This window comes from Penaeus monodon, chromosome 14 (assembly GCF_015228065.2).
Source record: "Penaeus monodon isolate SGIC_2016 chromosome 14, NSTDA_Pmon_1, whole genome shotgun sequence".
Lineage (NCBI taxonomy): Eukaryota > Metazoa > Arthropoda > Malacostraca > Decapoda > Penaeidae > Penaeus > Penaeus monodon.
The window spans coordinates 40555184-40567451 of record NC_051399.1 but is presented as its reverse complement, the minus strand read 5'-3'; the positions used below and the strand labels follow the sequence as shown (position 1 = coordinate 40567451).

General features: G+C 37.0%; 1 protein-coding gene across 3 annotated transcripts in view; it reads right to left on the bottom strand.

Moving 5' to 3' along the window:
- Positions 1–2622, bottom strand: part of LOC119581144 — a 9594-nt gene extending 6972 nt beyond the window's left edge. The window contains exon 1 of one of the 3 annotated variants that reach the window (XM_037929491.1): positions 2502–2622. The gene's annotated coding sequence lies outside the window, so the exon portion shown is untranslated. Of the gene's footprint in view, positions 1–2218 lie in introns of all 3 variants that reach the window. The other 2 variants (XM_037929490.1, XM_037929492.1) reach the window with 2 other exon arrangements.
- Positions 2623–12268: the final 9646 nt, after the last annotated feature.

The window sequence follows — 12268 nt, the reverse complement described above, 5'->3', positions numbered from 1 at the left end:
CTGGGGCTATATCTTCTAAAATACTTTAGGCATTATTCATAATGATAATGATAATAATAATAATAATAATAATGCTATGCCAGTGGGTCTTTGTCTCTGTGCGAAACATGTGTTAACATGAAAAGGATGACCTGGGCATGTGTTAACATGAAGGGACCCGGGCAAACATGACGCAACTGGCTGTGAGCAGAGGAGCAGAGGAACAAGCCAGGAGACGGAGTTGGGTGCTGCTCCTGTGAAGACCTCGTGTTTGCCCTTGTGACCTGATATACTTTGTGTTGCCCTGTTATATAAGCTGTATCGTGCAGTGTGACATGCTGGTTTCCCCCCTGTATTGTGCCTATAGAAAAGTGTACGGGTAAAATAACTTGTGTCAATAAAGGAAAGACTGTCATTTTGTGTTTATTTTCGTGCCTGCCTCGCCACGGCGTTTCCCCTCGTGCGTTCTGGGACGCTCTGGGACACTGTGGTGCTCGGTGCCTCTTGGAGCTGTTCAGTGTTCACGACCCTGTGGATAGCACGCCGTCTGCCTAGCCTTGTGTTGGTGATAGAGAGACGAGGCGGTCGGCGTAACAATAATAATAATAATAATAATAATAATAATAATAATAATAATAATAATAATAATAACAATAATAACAATAATAAAAATAATAATGATAATAACAATAATAACCATAATTATAATAATAAAAACAACAATAATAGTATAATAATAATAAAATAACATTATCATTATTATTATCATCATCATCATCATCATTATTACTATTATTGTTGTTATTATTATTACCATTATGGTTATTATTGTTATTATTATTATTATCATTATTATTATATTATTGTATTATCATATTTTATCTCATTGTTATTATTATTATTGTGGTGTTTCCGAGCGGTCGTAGGGCTTTACTTAATTTTATCTAATATTTAACATTCCACAATTAAATGGTAAACTGCCACCACTGACCTTTGAGGAGTGTCAGGTCTCCAATACTTGGGATTAATTGATATCAAGAGGAAAACTGAAAGATTGTTTTCACTTCATTATTTAATGACTTATTTTATATTGCCTTAATCTTGGGTTCTAGAATTTTTCTAAGTTAAAACTTGGGAGATCCGTAAAAATAATTGTTCGAGTAACTCACCGGGTAACAGGTTCAGATGACCTAGTTTTGGGGTCTGCTCTGAGACTGACGACTTTTCGTCACACATTTGTCGCTCAGCCTGGCTCTCATATCTTTCTCTTCTTTTCATTGGTTCTTTTTCCATACACATTTCTTCATTGGTTATTTCTTGTCCAATGACCATATTCCTATGGTTAAGACACGCCTACACTAACAACAGTACTCTGTTGTCCACGTTTTCCAACGTCTGATTCTGAGCCAGGTCAAAAAGCTATTACTCGTTGTCCACTTCGCCTGATAGGTCAATGGGGTGCGAAATCACATACAAACAAAGGTTAGGTCTATCCGCCATGTGGTGTACATCTGGGCAAGACTCTCTTGGGTTACTTTACTTGTTTCAATATTTCACTTGTTAAGGGATACCCCAAGCGTTACACCACATTATTGTTATTATTATTATTGTTATTATTATTATCATTATCAATACTATATTATTATTATTATTATTATTATTATATTATTATTATTATTATTATCATATCATTATTTCTACATTATTCATTTATCATTTATAATTATAATGATAATAATGATAATGATGAATTATCATTATCGTTATAATGATAATAATGATAATAATAGTATTGATAAAGATAATAAATAATAATAATAATAATAATAATAATAATAATAAAATAATAATAACAATATAATAATTGATGATGACCGATGATGATGACAAGATGATAATAATGATAAGCACAATAATAATGATGATGATAAAATAACAAACAACAACAACAATAGCAATAATAAGTAAGACAATAACAGCAATAACGACAATAAAATAAAAAAAAAAACAATAATAATAATAATAATAGTAATAATAATAATAATAATAATAATAATAATAATAAAATAACATAACAACAACAATTATAAGAGTAACACAATAATAATAATAATTGCTATTATTTTCTTTATTATTATATGTATTATCATTATTATCATCATTATTATCACTATTACTATCATTATCATTAGCATAAATGACAACAACATCTAATTAAAATAGCAATAATCTGGCAAACCTTCCATAAGTCTTATAGCCTCCCGTTTCTCATGGCCATGGTGAGGAGAGTGAGTGAGTTCGCGTGACCGCTGCTAATCTCTTGGTGTTAGAACAAGTTCACTGGTGAGGAATTAAACAGAGAGGTGGCTTATCTTGACCTTCGTCTTGTATGGTCCTGAACGTCCCTCTGGCAGCCTGGTCCCTTGCTTGCTTGCTTGAGATTTGCGAAGTTCTGGCTTCGCCCAGGCCTGTGTCAGCTTTTTATGGCTGTCTCATTTGTTTATCTGACACTCGGTGCTTACCGTGGCGGTGAGATTGCCAGCAGGCGCTCCTGTAGCCACCAAACGAACAAGCTTTTAAGACGGAACTCCGTTATAGCTTACAGAAGGCAAGTTGACGTGGTATTGGATCGTGCATTCTCTAACGATACCAAATACTCTATTTCTTGTACATTCTTTTCGCTTGTGTTACTTCCCTAGTAGGACAGGGCCATTTATATTTACATTTTCCTTTTATTTGATGTTCGTCTGACTTAATAACACTGTAGACTCGATCCTGAAAGCATAGAAATGAGCGCTTAAAGATAAAATTCGGATATTCTTGCATCGAGCGGAGCAGTTGCCGGATACATAATATTTAATAACATACGAATTTATTCACTGTAATATTTGCATCATTCATCTATTACCATACACGCACACACACACACACGCACACGCACACGCACAAGCACACGCACACGCACACGCACACGCACACGCACACGCGCACACACACACACACACACACACACACACACACACACACACACACACATGTATACAAAGATGAGTGTGTATAAATATGTAAAAAAAAATCTTACCACTACAGTCTATGAAACTGACACAAATACTAACGTCATTATTGGCTTTTGTATGAATATTCATGAACATTTATTTACTTTATGCTGACAGATAATAAAAGAGACCTCTGTCTGCACAGATTCTTCGCATGGCAACACCACAGTATCCGGTAAATACAAACTGATGCTGATATCTTTGGGCAAACCACTGATACTCATTATTTTTTTTTTTTTTTCCTAATACTTTCCTTTTTTCTGAGCCAGACATACTTCTTGAAATGAAAGCTAAACTACAGCCGAGAAAATAACGTGAAAACTTCAACGGACGGGAAGTGCCCCACTCTCCTCACGCGAGACGCGCGATGTGACGTCACCAGCGGCTCTTTGCTACGAAACGTTTTGCTTCAGTCGGGCCGAGCTTTCGCCCACTCTCTTTCTCTCCTCTCCTTCTCTCTCTCTCTCTCTCTCTCTCCTCTCTCTCTCTCTCTCTCCTCTCCTTCTCTCTCTTCTCTCTCTCCTTCCCTCTCTCTCTCTCTTCTCTCCTTCCCTTCTCTCTCTCCTCTCTCTCCTCTCCTTCTCTCTCTCTCCTCTCCTTCTCTCTCTCTCCTCTCCTTCTCTCTCTCTCTCTCTTTCTCTCTCTCTCTCCTCTCTCTCTCTCTCTCTCTCTCTCTCTCTCTCTCCCTCCTCTCCCCCTCTCTCCTCTCCTCTCCTCTCTCTCTCCTCCCCCCCCTCTCTCTCTCTCACTGATACTCATTATTTTTTTTTTTTCCTAATACGTTCCTTTTTTCTGAGCCAGACATACTTCTTGAAATGAAAGCTAAACTACAGCCGAGAAAATAACGTGAAAACTTCAACGAACGGGAAGTGCCCCACTCTCCTCACGCGAGACGCGCGATGTGACGTCACCCAGCGGCTCTTTGCTACGAAACGTTTTGCTTCAGTCGGGCCGAGCTTTTTGCCCACTCTCTTTCTCTCCTCTCCTTCTCTCTCTCTTCTCTCCCCTCTCTCTCTCTCTCTCTCTCTCTCTCTCTCTCTTCCCTCCTTCTCTCCCCCCCCCCCCTCTCTCTCTCTCCTCCTTCCTCTCTCTCTCTCTCTCTCCTCCCCCCTCCCTCCTCTCTCCTCTCTTCTCTCTCCTCTCCTCCCCCTCTCTCTCTCTCCTCTCCTCTCCTCCTCCTCTCTCCTCTCTCCTCTCTCTCCCTCTTCTTCTTCTCTCTCTCTTCCCCCCCTTTCTTCTCTCTCTCTCTTTTCTCTCTCTCCTCTCTCTCTCTCTTCTCTCTCTCTCTCTCTCATCCTTTCTTCTCTTCCCCCCTCCCCCCCCTTTTTTTTTTTTTTTTTTTTTTTCCCCCCCCCCCCCCCCCCCCCCCCCCTAACGGGGCGACCAGACCAGCTTTATTGTGGTCCACGAGTCCTGCAAAGAACAAAAAGTTCTACGAAACAGGGAAATACTCAGAGACGCTACCTTGAACGTAAGAACCAAGCATCAGATAGCAAAACTAGACAACGTGAGACAACAGATGCGTATGATAAATATTAATATGATGAGCAGAAGTCAAGTCAGATGGCCATGAGTAGGAGAAATAACAGGAAAGGAAGTTGGAGACTGAGTGTGTAAGAGGACAGCACGATGTGTAGAAAGGGTCTATGCAGTATCGGATAGAGTGCTATTAGATTCCAACGGACAATCATACAAAACACTTTGTTTTGTTATCATCCAAGACACTTATATACGTGAAGTTGCCAGGAGGTAACATAAGGAATCAAAGTGACTTCTTTAAAATAGGTGTAAGATTCAGGAATGCTGTGTCACAATTGTAGACTGCAGCAGCGATCATATTCCCTGCTAAAATTAGAATTAAGCTCAAACGTATTTATTTATACGATTTAAGATGTGAAGAAATCTAGATATAAGAAAGCAGTAAGAAATAGAGATAGAACAAAAAAAAAGTTTGAAGTTCTACGAGATCCAGAATGGGAGGATAACACTCAAATATAATGTTCTACGAATGAAGAAAATAAGTAACTCTATCCGACAAAAAGAAAAAAAAAATCTATATATACATACATATATATATATATATATAATATATATATATATATATATTATATATATATACTATTATATATATATATAGCTTAGAACATGGAAGAAAAAGATAAAGATCATGGGAATGAATAGAATTTGTAATTTGAGTAATTTGAAAACAAGAGACCAGAGTATGATGTACGATCAAATAGCGAAAATAAAATAGAGACATTCTTAAGTTCTGGAGTAAAAAAAGAACAATGAAAGTAATGTTTTGAAAGGAAGAAAAGTAAGTAAAGAAAAGTTGAAAGAGGTTATTGAAATCTATACAAAGAAGATGAAGAAGAATGTAGAAGCTATAATTTGAAGAAAACGGGAAATTAAATTCTACACCGATGAAATTATAGCGACGTGAGAGGCTATTGGTAATTACGAAAAAGACATAGAGATGCTAGAACCTATTGGCGAATTTTGCATTAGAAGTTCTAGCCAAGTCGGCGAACAAAATTTATTAAACCGGTGCTGTTGTGAGCGACACGAGAGATGGACTTAAGGCGGATAATGAAAGTGGCCTTGGCTTTCGGCTCTATTCGCTTCAGGGTGAGTGGACGCAGGCTGGACTCCTTCTACCGAGGTATGGGGAATGTCCCCCTTTTATTCAGCGGCTCCTTACTGGGCGGCGCTTGCTTCCACAGGCTGGAGTGTCAGATTTATCCGGCCGTGACAAGGGGGGTGAGTCGCTGGGCTTGCTCGAGGGGGAGATGTAGGTCACCTGGAAGGTCCTTGGGTAAACCAAGCTCAGGAGTGGAAGGTGCGAAGTGGCTGCTTCCTGTGATAAGGTAGACTCAGGAGGGCTGCGACAGGAAGGCGCAGCCCTGGTCAGCCAGGCACGATATGAGGAGCCCCACCTTCCGGATGTTTATAGACACAGATTGTGGAGCGCCACTTTCCTGATGTGTGTGTATCGCTTCGGCACATAACATCCAGAAAGTAGCGCTCCACTGCTGTCACGGAACAGATGTGCAAATTAATATTCACCACAATAACGCAAGTATCAGGTACATGAGAGTGTTGCAAATATCGAACCTTATCATGAGTCAGGTAAAAAAAAAAAAAAAAAAAAAAAAAAAAAAAAAAAAAAAAAATATATATATATATATATATATATATATATATATATATATATATATATATATATATATATATATATATATATGAAGAATAAAAATGAAAATAAGACAAGAAATATCATGGGAACAGTCTGACTTTATGAAAGGGAAGGGGACAAGTACAATATTCTCAATAAGGATGCTTGCAGATTAATAGAAGAGCAGAAAGATGTCTGTTCGTGTTTCATAGAGTATGAAAAGGCGTTCAATAGAGAAAAAGAAGAAGCTTTCTTAAAAATATTGAAAAGCTAATAAATAAGGGGGGAGGCTTAAGAATGATAGAACATCTACCCTGGAAATAACGCGCCGCAGTAATCGTATGCTCTGAAGAAATAGGTACGATAGACGTAAAAATAACAGCAACAGAAGAGTGCTTTAGGTCCCCCGATTTTTAACCGTACGTGGAAATGACAATGAAAGAGATAAAACATCCCGAAGGCAACACCGACAACATCCGGTATGTAGATGACACTGTGCTGATAGTGGCCAAAAATAAACGAAAAGTGTTCAGATTTAAGATTAAAACAAAACAAAACAAAAAATATGTAATGAAATGTGGACATAACTTTAAAATGTTTAGATAGCACCATTACTGAGGATGGTAGGAGGGTTACAGAAAAAAAAGGCATTGCTAAAAAAAAAAATGAAAGGAATCTTAACTAACACATCAATAAGTAAAATAATAATAATAAATAAAAAATAGATAAATGGAAGTGATGGAAACACAAATATGATGAAGATTGATGAGGATAGCAGAGGATACCAAATAAAGAAGAAACTTGGTTGTAAATGAAATAGACAATTGATATTCTTAAGGCAAGTAGCGAAAGAGGAAGGTCTAGAATACAATGCGCTGACTGGAAAGCATGCAAAAAGACAGAGAAATGTATGGATGGACTAATAAAAATGTTTAAGGAGAATATAACAAACGCCCTCGCAAGTCAGCCAAAAAAAAAAAAAGAAAAAAAAGAAAGAAACAAGATTGGAGGTCCATAGTTACCGACGTCAGAAGTAGCAGTAGTAACATTAGTATGAGCAATGAGATCGGTGTCTGTTTGATATAAGGCCTTCTTTGTAGCATCCCGAAACCCTTAACAGTTTGATATATGTTTCAAGTTGTATCAAGAGCGCTACAAACACGATATCGTGTTTATACGCACATAGAAAGTTTTGAAAAAAAGAAAAAACACAAAAGAAGTTAACATAAACCTATTATAGTATTGATATGCTGGTGTGATTTTTTATTACAAGCAAAACATTGTGGAAGCTTCAAATAAAATGGAAAAATTGCCTGACTACTCTGCAATTCATTTTGTTTATACACATTACATCGCTTCGCAAGGCTGTGGAAACTTAAATGTATTTTTCAGATTCAGTCAAAACATATTTTTCTTATTGCATACAATGTTAACACTTCATATGAAAAGCGGGGCAAGATTTTGCATCTCCTTGTATCCAACGTGAGTGAGCTTCGGGTTCAAATCAGACAAATGGATAATTATAATGATCACGGGCGTTTACTTAACTTGTTGATTGAAATGTATCAGTCAAGATACACAGCATTTTCATTGGTGTTTTTGAGCCTGTAAGGTCAGATCTTTGAAGTACAGAATGATTTTGAAGACATTCATCCTACCGAAGTCAATACCACGTCATATGATTCGGACACATTGGAAATTCTTACCATGTCGTTCCAATTGACCGTCATGATCGACTTTAAAGTTTACCTATATAGAGTGAACATATATTTGATGTACTGATAAAAAGGCACAGAGACATTTTACGTACTTTTTACAATAAAAAGAAGTATGCGATACGCTTCGCAATTAATGAAAATACAAATACCTATCTGAGACTACGTGAGAACCACAGCTTAGCAAACCGTTTTGTAGCGAAGAACCGCTGGTGACGTCAATATAGTGAGTCTCATGATCTATGGACTTCAAAAGTTTTCCCACTATCTGTTCCATTATCCATGCCATATTAACAATATGTGTTTGTAACTATTCATGAAGAGATGATAATGTTAGAATTCATGTCAGTTTTATAGTAAAGAAGGGCGCGCGCACGTTTGTGATCCTAAGGACTCTTTGTTTGTTGACTTGCAGGTATACATGATTCACCGTTTCCTTTTCTTGATCAAATCGTATGAGCCACATGTAACTTATTCCTTAAGTGAAGATATACCGCCATCAAGCAAGGATTCCTGTCGAAGAGCGCAAGAAACGATGTGGATTGGAACAAAAAGTGTGTTAATTCGCGCTTTCATTACAGGCCAAGTTGTAACTGAATCACAGACGAAAAGGGAAACACGTGAGAAAGACAAGAACTCCCGTTTTCAAAACGACTCCGCCTCGACATCATGTTTGCCCCGATCAGTATCCCCGGCTTCCTCCTCAGCGTTGTGACACCTTCGGGAGAGGTCGTGAAGGTGGTGGTGGACCACGGCACGACCATCGGGCAGCTGAAGCATATACTAGAGCACGAGGGCGCTGGAGTGAAGGCCAGCAGGCAACGGTTGATGGTGAGGCAAGAGGAAATGCAAAGTGACAAAACTCTAGTGTATTACGGGATCACTGGAGATTCAGTTATCAGGATGGATGTTTCGTGATGACTTTTACACTGTGGGCCTTCCCAGGGGTGTTTCGCGTGTCCGATGAACAGATTTTTCAGTTTCCCAAGCAATCAAAAAAGAGAGAAAGAGAATATATGTGTGTGTGTTTGTGTGTGCATAAGGATGTCCCTTCAGAAAGGACATTGTGAGTGATTGTGTACTTTTATAGATTCAGCGAGAGAATTTTTCGATATCTTTCTTATTGTGATGCAAAACGGAAAGAAAATGATAAAACTGATGTTTGTAGTTTCATTTATCTTTTTACGGTTATCAATAACAATTCGAACACAGGTAATTCAAATTAACATCAAATCAAAATAGAGCATGTATGATACACTGGGTACACAAACACACACACACACACACACACATATATAAAAATTTTATATATATATAATATATATATATTATATATATATAATATATATATTATATATATATATATATATATATATATATATATAATATATATATATTATATGTATATTATGCTATATAACAATAAAATACATATAATATATATATATTATTATATTTATATATATTTTATATATATATAAAATATAATATATATATATATATATATGCATATATATAATATAAAATATATATAATGATATATATATAATATTTTATAATATATGATAATATATAATATATATATATATATATAATATATATATTATATATATGCACACGCGTATAAACATATACATACACGCATGTTTAAATATATACATAAACATATATACATATATACACACATTTGTAAATATATACACAATGTATAAATACATATGTATATAAACATATATGTATATGTATGTGTGTTGTATATATATTTAGAGAGAGAGAGAGAGGAGAAAAAGAGAGAGAGCAAAAAAAAAAAAAGAAAGAAGAGAGGGGGGGGGGGGAGAAAAGTGAGTGTGTCACATACGCAATGTAGATACCTTGTGGAAATACCTTGATACTCAGCAGTTATACTTTCTGATCACTAAATATTCTTAGTCTTGTAAATATCCTAGCTTTCTTCTCGCATACCATTATATATGGCATCCCTTGCTTTTTCGTCACGAAACCATCACCCTTTTGTATCTAAATATGAGTTTATTCAAATTCTCTCCTGTTTTCCATAGTAATTTCTGACTAATCGAGGCAGACCGTTCGTCCCCGCGGGCAAGGCAAGACGCCCCACTCCTCCCTAGGTACCTCTGCCACACCTGCACTCCCTACACCAGCTACTAAACCTCCCGCAGTTGTAAAGCATAGATTGTGCATCAAATTTGATTACCGAGATCCATAGTAGTGCATCCACACTTGCAGTCGTACACTTTCCCCGAATTTCAGATTTACAGCTTCAAATTACCTCCAGATTAGGTCAATTATTTTTCGTAGTTGTTGCCAATATTCAGCCAATTTACATAGATTTAGATATCCCCATTGTATCCACGATCTGGAAACAGCAATCCAAAGTTAAATATTCAGAAGTTACCAAAATTCACATATTAATGACTCAATAGTCAACTTATTTTGATACTTAGTAACCTACGGTTCAATTTACAATCTATATCTTACTCTAAAATATCTATTTTAGTAACGTTATTCAAGCGATGAAAACAGTACTGTTTTTCCAGTGCTAGAAATTTCTGTGACTACAAAACGTGCATCCACATTGCAAATTCAAAGTCTCCCAACCAAAATACTAAAATGAGCTTACAACATTGCACAATAGAACCATACGGTCATTTAACAATCGTAATTTATCTAAAATCTTTTTTACAAGCAAAACATTTTTGGAACCCAAAAATTAAAAAGGAAAAAATTTCCCTGAAACTCTGCAATTCATTTTTTTACACTTTTAACCCCCGGCCTTCGCAAGGCTGGGGAAAAATTAAAAATGTATTTTCAGTTTCAGTAAAAACAATTTTTTTATTGTTACAATGTTAACACTTCATATAAAAAGGGGGGCCAAAGTTTTTGCATTTTCCTTGTACCAACGTAAAGTGAGCTTGGGTTTAAACAGACAAATGGATAAATAATGATCAGGGGCGTTTATTTAAACTTGTGATTAAAAATGAAATCGGGCAAGATAAACAGCATTTTCATTGGTTTTTTGGGAGCCTGAAAGGTCAGATCTTTAAAAGTACAGAATGTTTTTAAAAGACTTTCACCCTCCCGAAGTCAAAAACCACGTCATTTTGATTCGGACACTTTGGGGAAATTTTTACCATGTCGTTCCAATTGACCTTCATAAATCGATTTTAAAAATTTTCCCTATATAGAGGGAACTATTTTTGATGTACTGATAAAAGGCACAGAGCCCTTTTTACGTATTTTTTAAAATTTAAAAAAGAAGTATGCGATTACGCTTCCCAAATTTTAAGGGAAAAATAAAAAATACCTTTTGAGATACGTGGGGAACCACCCCTTTAGCAAACCGTTTTTTTAGCGAAAAAACCGTGGTGACGCCCAATATAGTGAGCTCGCTGAGGATCAAAGCAAAACCCCACGTATGATCTAGGGGACTTCAAAATTTTTCCCCACTATCTGTTCCATTACCCATGCATATTAACAAAATTGGGTTTGAAAACTTTTCATAAAAGAGATGAAATTTTGGAATTCTTTGTCAGTTTTATATTTAAAAGAAGGGCGCGCGCACTTTGGGTGATCCAAAAGGGATTTTTTTGTTTGTTAAATTTGGCAGGTATACATGATTCCCCTTTTTCCTTTTCTTGATCAAATCGTTTGAGCCACAGTAACTTTTTCCTTAAAAAAGGGATATACGCCATCAAGCAAGGTTTCCCGTCAAAAAGCGCAAAAAAACGATGTGGTTTGGGAAAAAAAGGGGGTTTTTAACTCGCGTTTTATTACGGGCCCAATTTTGTAACGAACACAGACGAAAAGGGAAAACACGTAAAAGAAAGACAAAAAACTCCCGTTTTAAAAAGGGACTCCGCCTCGACTTTCATTTTTGCCCGGGTAAAGACCCGGCTCCCCCTCAGCGTTGTAAACCCCCCCCCCCCCGGGGGGGGGGTTCCGGGGGGGAAAAAAGGGGGGTGGTGGGGACCACGGCACGACCTCGGGCAGCTGAAGCAAACTAGAGCCCCGGGGGGCGTGGAGTGAAGGCCAGCAGGCAAGGGTTGTTTGGTGAGGAAAAGAGGAAATGCAAAGTGCCCAAAACTCTAGTGTTTTAGGGGGATCAATGGAGTTTCATTTATCGGGAAAGGATGTTTCGTAAATGACTTTTTACCTGGGCCTTCCCGGGGGTTTTTTCGCGTGTCCGATAAACGGGTTTTTTTCCCTTTTTCCCAAACCCCAATCAAAAAAAAGAGAAAGAAAATTATGTGTGTGGTTTGTGTGTGAATAAGGATGTCCCTTCAGAAAGGAATTGTAAAGTGATTGTGTATTTTTATAGATTCAGC